Raw genomic sequence first — 11,306 nt, forward strand, 5'->3', positions numbered from 1 at the left:
AAAGCTGCGTATAAAATTAGAGTTTCTGTTTTTCATTTAAAATTTTTTTTTCTCATTTTTATCTTTTTCTCTCCTTTTGATTATTTTCTTCACATTCTTATATTTATCTAGTTGTTTTCTTTCCCTCTTTCCAATCTTTTTGTGAACTGTCACGCGGTAGACGGCCGTTATGTAGAAAATTGCCTATCACAGCAGCTGAGCAAGCTTAGCTAGTTATGCCACTAGCGCACCGGCGCACTGCGCTTAGCAACATAAACAACAAGAAAAGTTGAAAACTTCGCCCAGCCACAGCGCGTTACTCGGACTTTTGCGGCGTTGCAGCTGACAGACTAGTGCTTTTACTAAAATTGCTTTTATAGCTTTGTTGTTGTTGTTGTTAGAATGCCTACAAATTTGTACGTTTCGTTTGTGTGCGCTTGTTGTTGGCGCATCAAGAGCAGTAACAGCAGCACCAACGGCAGCGCGCCATAATCGCTTAATGAATTAGGTGACCATTTAGTGCGGCTAACGGTTGATTGCTTTAATTACTTTTCGGAAATGACAAAGTCAAGCGAGACGTTCGGTCGAAGCACGCTCACGCTCAATCGCTCAGCGGCATTGTAATTATGGCGACAATAAACACACACTAACATGCAAGTGCACACATATGCAGTTAAATGTGTGCTTGTTGCTGTTGTTGCTGCTACTTTTTACTGCAGCTCATACAACACTGCTTGTTCTTTCACTATTTTCTTGTTCCCAAATTCTGTTCTTTTGCCTTCGCTTTATTACAATTGTTCGGGGTTTATGACCAGCTATTTAAAGTGTAGCATTTTGTGGTTAATTTGTTGTTGCCTGTTTCTTCAGTTTTATTTTTTTGCCTTTTGACGGTTAGAGGAAATTGCAAAGATGCTAAAAAGTTATGAAATTTTTACTTAACTTTTATTGTTTATGTCTAATTGTTTTTGCGGTAAATTAAAAAAAAAATTGAATTGTTTTTTAATTACCGCAATTTTTAACGGTATATTGATGATGGCAAAAGCAGGTCAGCAAAAATATTTAAACTAATTCTCAGGGGTGCCACAAATGGTGTGGAATTTATTTTCTAGTGCCAAATTATGGTAATTGCACGAACATATATTGAAAATTTTTAAATTAAAATATTAAGTACTAAACAATGTAGCTACCAATAATTTAAAAATTATAAATTAAATCAAATAACGGTGATCTGCTCTCTTTGCTCTAATAATATATAACAGTATTTATATAAAGGGTGTATTCCACGCCAAATCGACCACTTTTAAGTCCGACCCCTTTATACTTCGCCGAAATTCTCTTCTACCCTTTAAAAAACATTTTTGAGAATTTTTTTAACAACCCAAAAAGAGTTATGAATTTTTCAAAAAAACATTTTTTTATTTTCAAATAGCCATAACTTTTTTAGGCATTATATGTCGAGTATATGTAATATATAGATAAAATATTTAAAATAAATTTAATTTCATTATTAAAATCAATGCAAAAAAAATTTAATTTAAATAAAATTAATTAGAAGTTAACATTAGTCATATTTGAAATTTTCGTTACCTCAAAAATTTAATTAAAAATTTTGTAATTAAATTAAATAATTAAAAAAATCCTTAAGAATTTAAAAAATTTAAAATTAAGCAATTGAATTAAAATATAAATAAATATTATTTACTGGAGCTGATTATCAAATAATTTTTTTTATTTCAAAAAATAATTAATGACTTAAAACATTAATTTAAACAATTTAAAAAAAAATTAAATAATTAAAAAAAATAAAATAAATATGAAATCATTTAAATAAATTATAAAAAAAGTTTAATTTATTGACCTGATTATCCTTTAATTTTATTTAACTCAAAAAGAATTTATGAATTTAGCAGAATAAATAAAATTTAATAATTAAAAAAAGTTTTATTAATTATAAAAAAAAAAATTAAAAAATTTTAAATTTGAACAACTAAAAAAAAACAAAAATTAAATTATTTACAATAACTAGAAATAAATATTATTTAATTGACCTCAAAAAGCATTTATAAATTCAAAAGTATATATAAAATTAAATAATTTAAAAAAATTTAACTAATAATGAAAAAAAATTTAAAAAAATTAAAATCATTTTTAATTTAATTAATTAAAAACAATAAAAATTAAATAATTACATAAACGAAATTAAAAACAAATATTATTGAATTAGTCAGACTAGTTTATTTTTAATCCAAAAATTTGATTTTTAAATCATAAGTTTGAGTTTAATAGACTTGAGTTTCATTTTGTAAAAGTTTTGCCAAAAAATAACTAAAAATATTTTTTCTCACACTGAAATAAAACGAAAAATTCAAAACATACATTTTGAATCTTTGATGAATGACAAATTAAAAAAATTGGTTTTCAAAAATTTACATATTTAAACTATTTCTTCTTTATCTATATATATTTATTTGTTTTTATTATTGTTTAATTTTTAAAAAAATTTTAATTTTATTTACAATTTGAAAAGAAAAGATTTAAAAAATTTTAAGTACAAATAAAAATCAGGAACAGGGGGTGTTAAGAAGAAAAAAATTAGACAGAACAACAAAATTAATTTTTTTTAATTTAATTTTTTCTGAATTATTTTTAAAATTTTTTTATCTTAATTTTTTTTTACTAATTATTTAAATTTTTTTTTATATTTTTTGTATTATTACATATTTAAAATTTTGTTGCAAATTTTCTGAAGTCAACTATGGCTTCTACAACGTTAAAGTTTCATCTCTAAGTCAAAGCGTAAAAAATATCTCAATACAATACAATACAATATACAAATCAAAATCAAAGAGCGCTGTTCCTGTTCAAAGGAAAAAAATTAGACAGAACAGTTAAAACTTTTTTTAAAATGTTTTTTTTTTTTTAATTTATATGTTCTTAATTATTTTTAAAAATTTTATCTTTATCTTAATTCTTTTTTCTCATTATTTAAAAAAACAATTTATTAATTTTAATTATTTTCGTGTTATTAAATTTTTAAAATTTTGTTGCAAGTTTTCGTAAGTCAACTATAACTTTTACAACGTAAAAGTTTCATCGCTAAGTCAAACAGTAAAAAATATCTCAGTACATAAGTATGTTTGTATATGTGCCACACGCACACTAGCACCAGCACAACTTAATGCTGGAAATATACTAAGAATATCATACAAAGCGCAGCAGTGTCACACGCATAAAAAATGTCATAAAAACGCTACCGAAGCACCGTTGTGATTGCGGTGCTGCAACAAGTGATTTCCAGTTTTCAGTTTTCTTGTTGCTAACAGTTTTCATTTTTCCTTTCTCCTAATTAACGCGCTATGCGAGGAAAGGCGCTTGAGTGGAGCGGAGGCCATAAAAACGCTGGACACGAACAGGTTGGCAGCGAGTGTGACAGTTAGTATTTCGTAAGCGCACGCACATATATAGTATGTGTATGCTGAATAGAAAATGCGTGAGTGTGAGTATGTGTGTGTGTGAGGAAATATTTTTTGGTAGCGCTTTTGTCAGCTTTTTCGACATTTCCGCGCAGTCAATGCACTGTGCAGCTATTGCTTTTATTTTATTTTGTATTTTTTGACGCGCCACTGCTTTGTTGTTGTTGTTTTTTTAAGTAGACAACAGTTAAACGCAATACAGTAACAAAATTAAACTTAGAAATGCTAGATTGCAAAATTAAATAACACAAAGCTTGGCGCAGGCTTGCTTGTCGCTAATTTTTGGCGATATTTTCTGACGTAAACGGTTGTAAAGGCGTATTTATATATGCGTATGTGTATACATTTCAGTTGCTGATTGTTCTAGCGGCATATCAGCAAGCTTAAGAGTGACTTAAGGCTACTTATACCATTAATTTTCTAAGAAAGCTTTAATACGAGACCAAACACACGCGCAAACACACATACTTTCGCATACACACACACAAACAATTACTAAAAACTTAGCAGAAATAACGAAACCCGCATAAATTTTCAATTACCCAAGCAAATGAGTGTGTAAGCAAACGTTTGAACGAACAAATTAACTAAGCAGAACAAAAGACTCAGGAAACGAACTCGCGCGCATGCGTGCCAAATTATAATGCGCGCACACACATACATTTAGTCACATGTATTAATGCAGTTATAAGTGCAGTGCATACAAAACACAAGTGTTGTTTACATTATTGTTGTTGTTGTAAATTTATAGCATTATTAGCTGGAGCGGCATCTCAAGTGACGCACAATAAATCGAGTTAATTGAGCCGGTTGCATGGAAAGGGTTTATTAATTTCCTAGCGCACAAACAGAGCTTGTGAGCTGTGTAGGGCACTTAAGAATGGTAAGTGGAGCAAATGTAAGGATCTTTTTTATTCTTCGCTTACTAATTGTGGCCGCTGTAACTGCTGAGAGGCAATGAATGGCTTAATAATAAAGGAAGTGGTATGCATAAATCGAGTGTAGAAAGCAAGTGTGAGCTGGGAGCAGAATTATCAGATTTAATTACACACAATTTTATTGATAGTCTAAGTGAATGATGGCATACATGGATATTTTAACAATAATGTTCTTGAAGGTGTGGGTGTAGAGCCAAAAAGGAGCGGAAAATAGAAGCTAATATATATATATTTTTTTTTTTTTTATTTATTTAGATCCAATAAATATATATTTTTTCAAAATAAGAAAAATTGTTCAATGATCATCGAAAATAGAAACCAAAACATTTTTGCAATTTTTTTAGATATCAATAAATATATATACATAGTTTGGTTAAATTTATAATTTTTTCAACGATTTCGGCGTAGCATATCATCGAAACTAGAACTATAAAATAAATTATATAAATAAATATTTTGTATATATTTATATAAATATATATTTTTTCAAAATTTAAACAATTTTTCAACGATTACGGCAAATCACATTTTCGAAAATAGAAACTGGATTATATATATATTTTCAAAATTTTTTTAAATTAAATTTTTTTCAACGATTACGGCATATCACATCCTCGAACATAGAAACTGAAATTTGTATATTTGTTTTTAGTATTTGTTTTTACCGATAAATATACATATTTTTAAATTAAAAAAAAAATGTTAATGATTACGACATATCACATCAACGAAAATGTAAGCAAATTTTAAGAAAAAGTTTAATAAATAATTAAATTTCTATAAAAATAAAATTTGTATATATATAGATATTATTGAAATTAATTTCTATTACCTAAATTTAGTTCAAATTAATTTTTCAAAAATAAATAAAAAAAGTTATATTAAAGTTTTCTATAATTTTTTGTTTTTAGTAATATTAAATTTTTTTGAAATTATTCGTATTTAATAAAAAAATTTTTTTTAAAGATTTTCATAATTAAAAAGTATAAATTTTAATTAACTAAAATCTAAACATTTTTGATTTATTTGACTGATTAATATACATTTAATATTTAATTAAAGCAAAGTCACATACAAGTATTATTGTATTTTGTAATTCTTTCTTGGATATTACAAAATAATTTGTATCACTATTATACTGTAAGTGATACAAAATGATTAAAAAATCAAAATTAATTGATTAATTAATTAAAATGTAAAAAAAAAAAAATTTTAAATTTTTTGTAAACATTTAAAAAAAAAAACAATTTTTAAACCAAGAAAAAGTGCAAAAATTTGATATATTATTTGATATATTATTTGTCAGCGACATATATACCTATAATAGAAAAAAATAATAAAAAAGCAAACAAAAAACTCCTTTTTTCGTCTAATTTTAATAGAAAACTCTTTTTTTACTTTAATTTTAACTAACTAAAATACTAACAGTAAAATTTCTAAAAAAAAACGATATTTTTATTTGAAATTTATAAATTTTCCACTAAAATTTTTTCCAGTTCTATGCCATTCACCCCGTTTTTTTTTAAAGTATCGCGTTGCTAGCGTTTCTAATTGCAACATACTATTACACATATACACACATTTATGTTTTTAATTGCAGTTACAGCAGCGGCCAAGACATTTATACAAATACATTGTATTTATACAAATGAAGGCATTATAATCAAATTAATTAGGGTTAAGTGCATATTACTGCACTTCGCAGGAAATAAAAACGTACAATCTGCTGGAAATGTTGGAGCATAGAACTATATTGCCCGCTTGGAATATAATTGTTTCTTTAAAGTAATCGCGCTTTTGCATGCAATACAAAGTAATTGGAATGAATGCCACAAAGAAATGCGCAAATAACGGCTCATGAGAGTTATTTTAATATGTGAAGAGTTATTAAGTATTTCAAAGTAATTTTAGCGATGAGCTGGCTGTTCAAGAATTAAAATTTAACGAAAAAATATGGAAAAAAATTGCACTTTTTTTAATTTAAATTTTACGCAAAATTGTAGTTTCAAGCGCTCAATGAAAAATATAACTATAATATTGAAATAAAAGCATTGATTAATATATTTACAAAAAATAAAATACGTTTTAAATTTATATTTCCAAAAACATTTAATTTTTAAATAAAATATTAAAGAAGAAAAAAATTAATTTAAAAATTCTAAAACAGTTGCTTTTTTAAACTTTTTAATTTCATTTATTACAAAAAAATTTTTATTAAACAAAAGCTTAATTGAAAAAAAAAATCAAAATACTAAAACAGATTATCTTTCAAACAGAAAAATATTTTCTCGAGCTAATCAACACAAAATGATTTATTTCAATCTTTAAAAAATACTTTTTATTAAACAAAAGCTTATTTGACAAAAAAAATGTTTAATACTGAAAAGCCTCAACTTTTAAGCAGAATAATATTTTCTCGAGCTAATCAACACAAAATTATTTATTTCAATCTTTTAAAATATGATGCTAAAATTTTTCTTTAAATTTAATTTTTTTTTCTTATAAAGAAATTATTTTTTTTAATTTTATAGCATTTTCATGAAAAAATGTATTTTTAATTTTTAATTTTTAATAATAATTTAATATTCTTTACCTATTTTAGACTTCATTTACTGCTATAGCATTTTACGGACCCAATGAAAGACTTCCAAAAAATTTTAATATTACATTTTTTAAAAATAATCGGATTTTATTTAAATTTTTCATAAAATTGTTGATTTCGCTAGCCACTTATAAATATTCAGTTTTGAAATTCTAATGCTTTTTTGTAAAATTTATAATTTATAAAGTTTTATTTGTTTTTCGTGTTAATTTTTATTTTTTATATGTAATTAAAAGTTTTATTTTTTATTAAATTTTTTTTTGAATTGCAGTATAGTTTAAAATTTATTAATGTGTTGAGGAGTTTAAAAACTTAACTTTCAGTCATTATTTATACTGTTAAGTTGAAAAAAGTTAAATATATAAATTTGCAGATTTTTTAAATTTCTTTTACCATTTTTATGTCTTTTCATGTTAAGCTTTTTTGCATACTTACATTATTTTTTAAGTAAAAATAAAGTAAATATATATATATATGTATATAAAAGTATTTTTATTTTGACATGAAAAAGTTTTGTTATTTAAACGTTTAATTTACGTTTTTTGTAAACATTCGTTTTCGAAAAAAATATAAAATTATTTCATAGAATTTTTTGATATTTTTCACACATTTCTCAAAATAATTATATTCAAATTTTTCATTTTTCAGTTTTTAAATTTTTTTCGTATATTTTATTGCCCACACAGTCTTCATATTTGAATATTTTATACTCCATACATTTTTAAAATATACATTTTTTTTATTATTTCAAAATCGAATTTTTCGAATATTTGATGCTCATTTTATTTGCTCCATATATCTTTCAACATAATTATATTTATATTTTTTAATTTTTAAAATTTTCAAAATAATTTTTTCGAATATTTATATATATTATTCCATAAACATTTTTTTCTCTACACCTCTTTCCAAATATCTATATTCATATTTTAAATTTTATAATTCTTTTGAACTTTTTCAAAAATCGTTTTTTTGAATATTTTATTTCCTACACAGCCTTCATAATTATGAATTATTATTGTCAACATACCTTCTGACACTGTTTTTAGAAACTGCAAATCCGCTAAGCGTATCCAAATGGCAAAAGTATCCAGTTGTTAGTGATTTATGAAAGTTTCTCGGCTTTTCAGATATCAAAGCAAATTGTATTATTTTTCAAAAAAAAAAAATTTCAAAACACTGTTTGGTACTTTTAAGCACTTGTAGTTTGCGAAATTTCACAATATTTTCTTTTTTTGTATTTTTATCAAAAATTATATTTTTTCGACTTTGTTGTTGCACAGCAAGGATGCGGCACTTATTTGCAGTTGTTTTTTTATATATTGAGATTGCTCGTTTTTGCTTGATTTTCGTTTTGGTTTTGTATTGCACTGCTTTTCGTTTTATATACGGAATATATATTTATGTATATATATATGTATATTTTGAAAACACTTCAAAGGAGTCTCGACACACAGCAGCCAGCAAATGGTGTGAGTATTTTATTTTGTTGCACGTTAGTTTTGACGTACCGTTACGATTTGCCACAAAAGCGCACTTTCACAACACAAATATTGATGGTTTTTCTGAGTTTTTTTTTCTAGCAAACACTAAGCAGGGATGCTTTTTTGGAAATTAATTTTTTTTTTGCACGTTTTTAAAAGTTTTGCTTTTTTCAGTTGAAAAAACTGTGTGTGGACTTGCAGCGAACGTTTCGAGCGTTGTTACCACATCAATTGCATCATGGGCAATGACTTTGAACCTGTAAATTTGTCTCTTTTATGCCTTCATCAAAGGTCTCCAACGCAGCGTTCGTACCACAGTCAGCCAGCCAAGCAGCCAGGCAGCCATTCAGCGCCCGCAGCCAGTGAGTTGGCCCCAAAATAGCTAGCCAAGCAAGTCAAATAGCACGCTCGGCTAAGAAAATGCAACAACAAGCACTATAAGGAATAGCGAGAGCGCAGAGTCGCAGTTAGCGAAGAAGCAGCGCGATGCTTTTCTTGCGCCTGGGCTGACAAGGAGAAAGCAACGGAGAGTTAAGTTGGTAAAAGTGGCAGCGCGCAGCACAAGAATGGCTGTGAGACGAAGCAGCAAACGCACAAGAACGCTAAAAGCGGCGCACTCAGTATGCGCTCTCGGAAAGCAACGCGGCGCGCGTGCTACTGCAGTGGCGGTGAGAAAGTCAGCAACGGCGGCTTGAAGAATTGACTTCAACAGCAAAGAAATTGCAGTCACACCAAAGTAGACAGAAAGAAAAGAGTGTTAAAGTAGCATAGAGCGCGCTTTTGTAGAGCCGTGTAGAGTTGAGAAAATAGTTGTGAACGGTGAGCGTGCCGCTCAGCGGCTAATTGCAAGCATACTGAAACGCATGCGTAGCGTATGTAATTATAGTAGAAAGCTGTGTTTGAGCTAGAAATATTAAGCACAAATAGTTTTGGAGACTTTCTGCATTCAAGCGCTGAGCGCAATGAGTAGCCAAGCTGCTTAATAATAAGCACCGACTCTCTAATTAGAAGAAAAACTTTGCGCTCATTTTATGCGCGATCATGCTCGCTCTCCATCTCGCATTACCATTGCGCTCTCAGCATTGAACTTGAATCGCGGAGCGTAACACTGAACTCTAGCTGGTGCTCACCTTCGCGCGACTGCTATGAGCTGCTGACAAGATCAAGGTTACTCCATAGCGTCTTCCAGCCAAACGTCAATGTTGCATGCCGCATATTTGACTTGGCAATTGTTTTAACAGCAGCTTAACAGCAACAGTGTGTTGTGGAGCGCGCTGTTTGCTATAGAGTGCGCTATTTGTTGTGGAGAGCGCATAGTGTTAAGCAAACCGGTTGTTGTTGGTTAAGGCATCGCGACAGCAGCGTGACTTCGGAGCGGCTCTACAGCAAATATTTCACTGCAATATAGTTGTTTATAAATGCTTCGGTAGTTGCTATGGCATTGGCATTTGTTGCTAGCAATTATGGTGGGCAACATATGTGGTTGTTGGATGGCGCATGTGTTATTCACACATACATATGTATTTTAACTATAATTTTTTTATACCGAAATCTCATCATCATCTGCGCTTGGAATTTTTGTCACTTATAGCTTCTAAATCACACTAAACCAAAAGGCTTGGCAACGAGCTCGATTTTTTGCTTGATTTTACACATAAATTTATCTTAGATTCTCATTATAAGTAGTTGACATAAGAGAATTGTAGTTTTTTTTCTATTTGATTGCAAATATACGCCCCGAATTCTAAACCAAATAGGGGATTTGTCTGTCTATGTCCAAAATTTAGTTTTTAACGATTTGCCAGCTTCAATAAGGTTGAATTAATTCTGACAAAACATTGGATTTAAAATACCCACAACAATGAAGAAGATTTATTAATGGGTTGATCTCGATGGACATGCTTAAAATATTTTACATACGCAGTACATATTTATTCGAACCACCGAATTGGAAAGATAGCTAAGAGGTGACATGAAGTTATCCTGAACTCGATACCCTAAACATGCCAATAGATGGTAGAGAAGAAGATAGTCATGAACTCGATACCCTTAACATAACCAATAGATGGTAGAGAAGAACCAAGTCCAAATTATGCTTGTTCGAACTAGAGACCTGGAAAGATAACTGAGAATTCCCTTGAAGATATTATGAGCTCGATACCCGAAACATAACCAATAGATGGTAGAAAAGAACAGAGTTCAAACTAAAGTTGATTAAGAGAGATAATAATGAGTATACCATCTATACCGAAAAAATATCTGAGATCCGTGGAGAAGCTCATGTAACTGATGCCTTAAAGATATTACGAACTCAATATCCTAGGCGTTACCAATAGATGATGTTAGAAAAGAACAAAGTAAAGTAAACTAAAGTTGCTCATGCAACTAAAGCTTCAGTTGCGACCGATGTGCTATTAAAAAAGATAAAGCGGTAATGGATGAGCCGGTATTGACACAACACCGGTCTAAAACCTACTGGTAATTCGGGTAGATTTATGACACAAGCCCTATATCATGGAAGTCGCTGAAAAACGAAAAGTAAAGACGAGAAAAAATTAAAAATAGTAAGATTATTCGAAAGAATCATAAAACTCCGAAAAAAGATATGAGTGAATATGATGACGCAATAAATTTACATACTTACTTTTTTGTACAGCCAAAGTGGTCAAACCGAAATGAGATCTCTTTATTAGTTCTTAAGTTCCAGACTCTGAAAGTAAATTATGCACAAACGGGAAGAAATATACAGAAAACACAAAAGCGCTCTTACCCTCTGATCAAAAACAATAAACCGATCGACTTAGACGAATTACAAATATAAAAAAAAAAA

At 28.5% G+C, this 11,306-nt stretch overlaps 1 long non-coding RNA gene across 1 annotated transcript in view; it reads right to left on the reverse strand.

Moving 5' to 3' along the window:
- The window catches only part of LOC138857420 (uncharacterized), a 54,064-nt gene extending 45,332 nt beyond the window's left edge, over positions 1 to 8,732 (reverse strand). Inside the window, exon 1 of the long non-coding RNA XR_011396492.1 lies at positions 8,023 to 8,732. This is a non-coding gene — a long non-coding RNA (uncharacterized lncRNA). The remainder of the gene's footprint in view (positions 1 to 8,022) is intronic.
- Between the last annotated feature and the right edge of the window lie 2,574 nt (positions 8,733 to 11,306).

The sequence above is a fragment of the Bactrocera oleae genome, chromosome 5, assembly GCF_042242935.1.
Source record: "Bactrocera oleae isolate idBacOlea1 chromosome 5, idBacOlea1, whole genome shotgun sequence".
Taxonomy (NCBI): domain Eukaryota; kingdom Metazoa; phylum Arthropoda; class Insecta; order Diptera; family Tephritidae; genus Bactrocera; species Bactrocera oleae.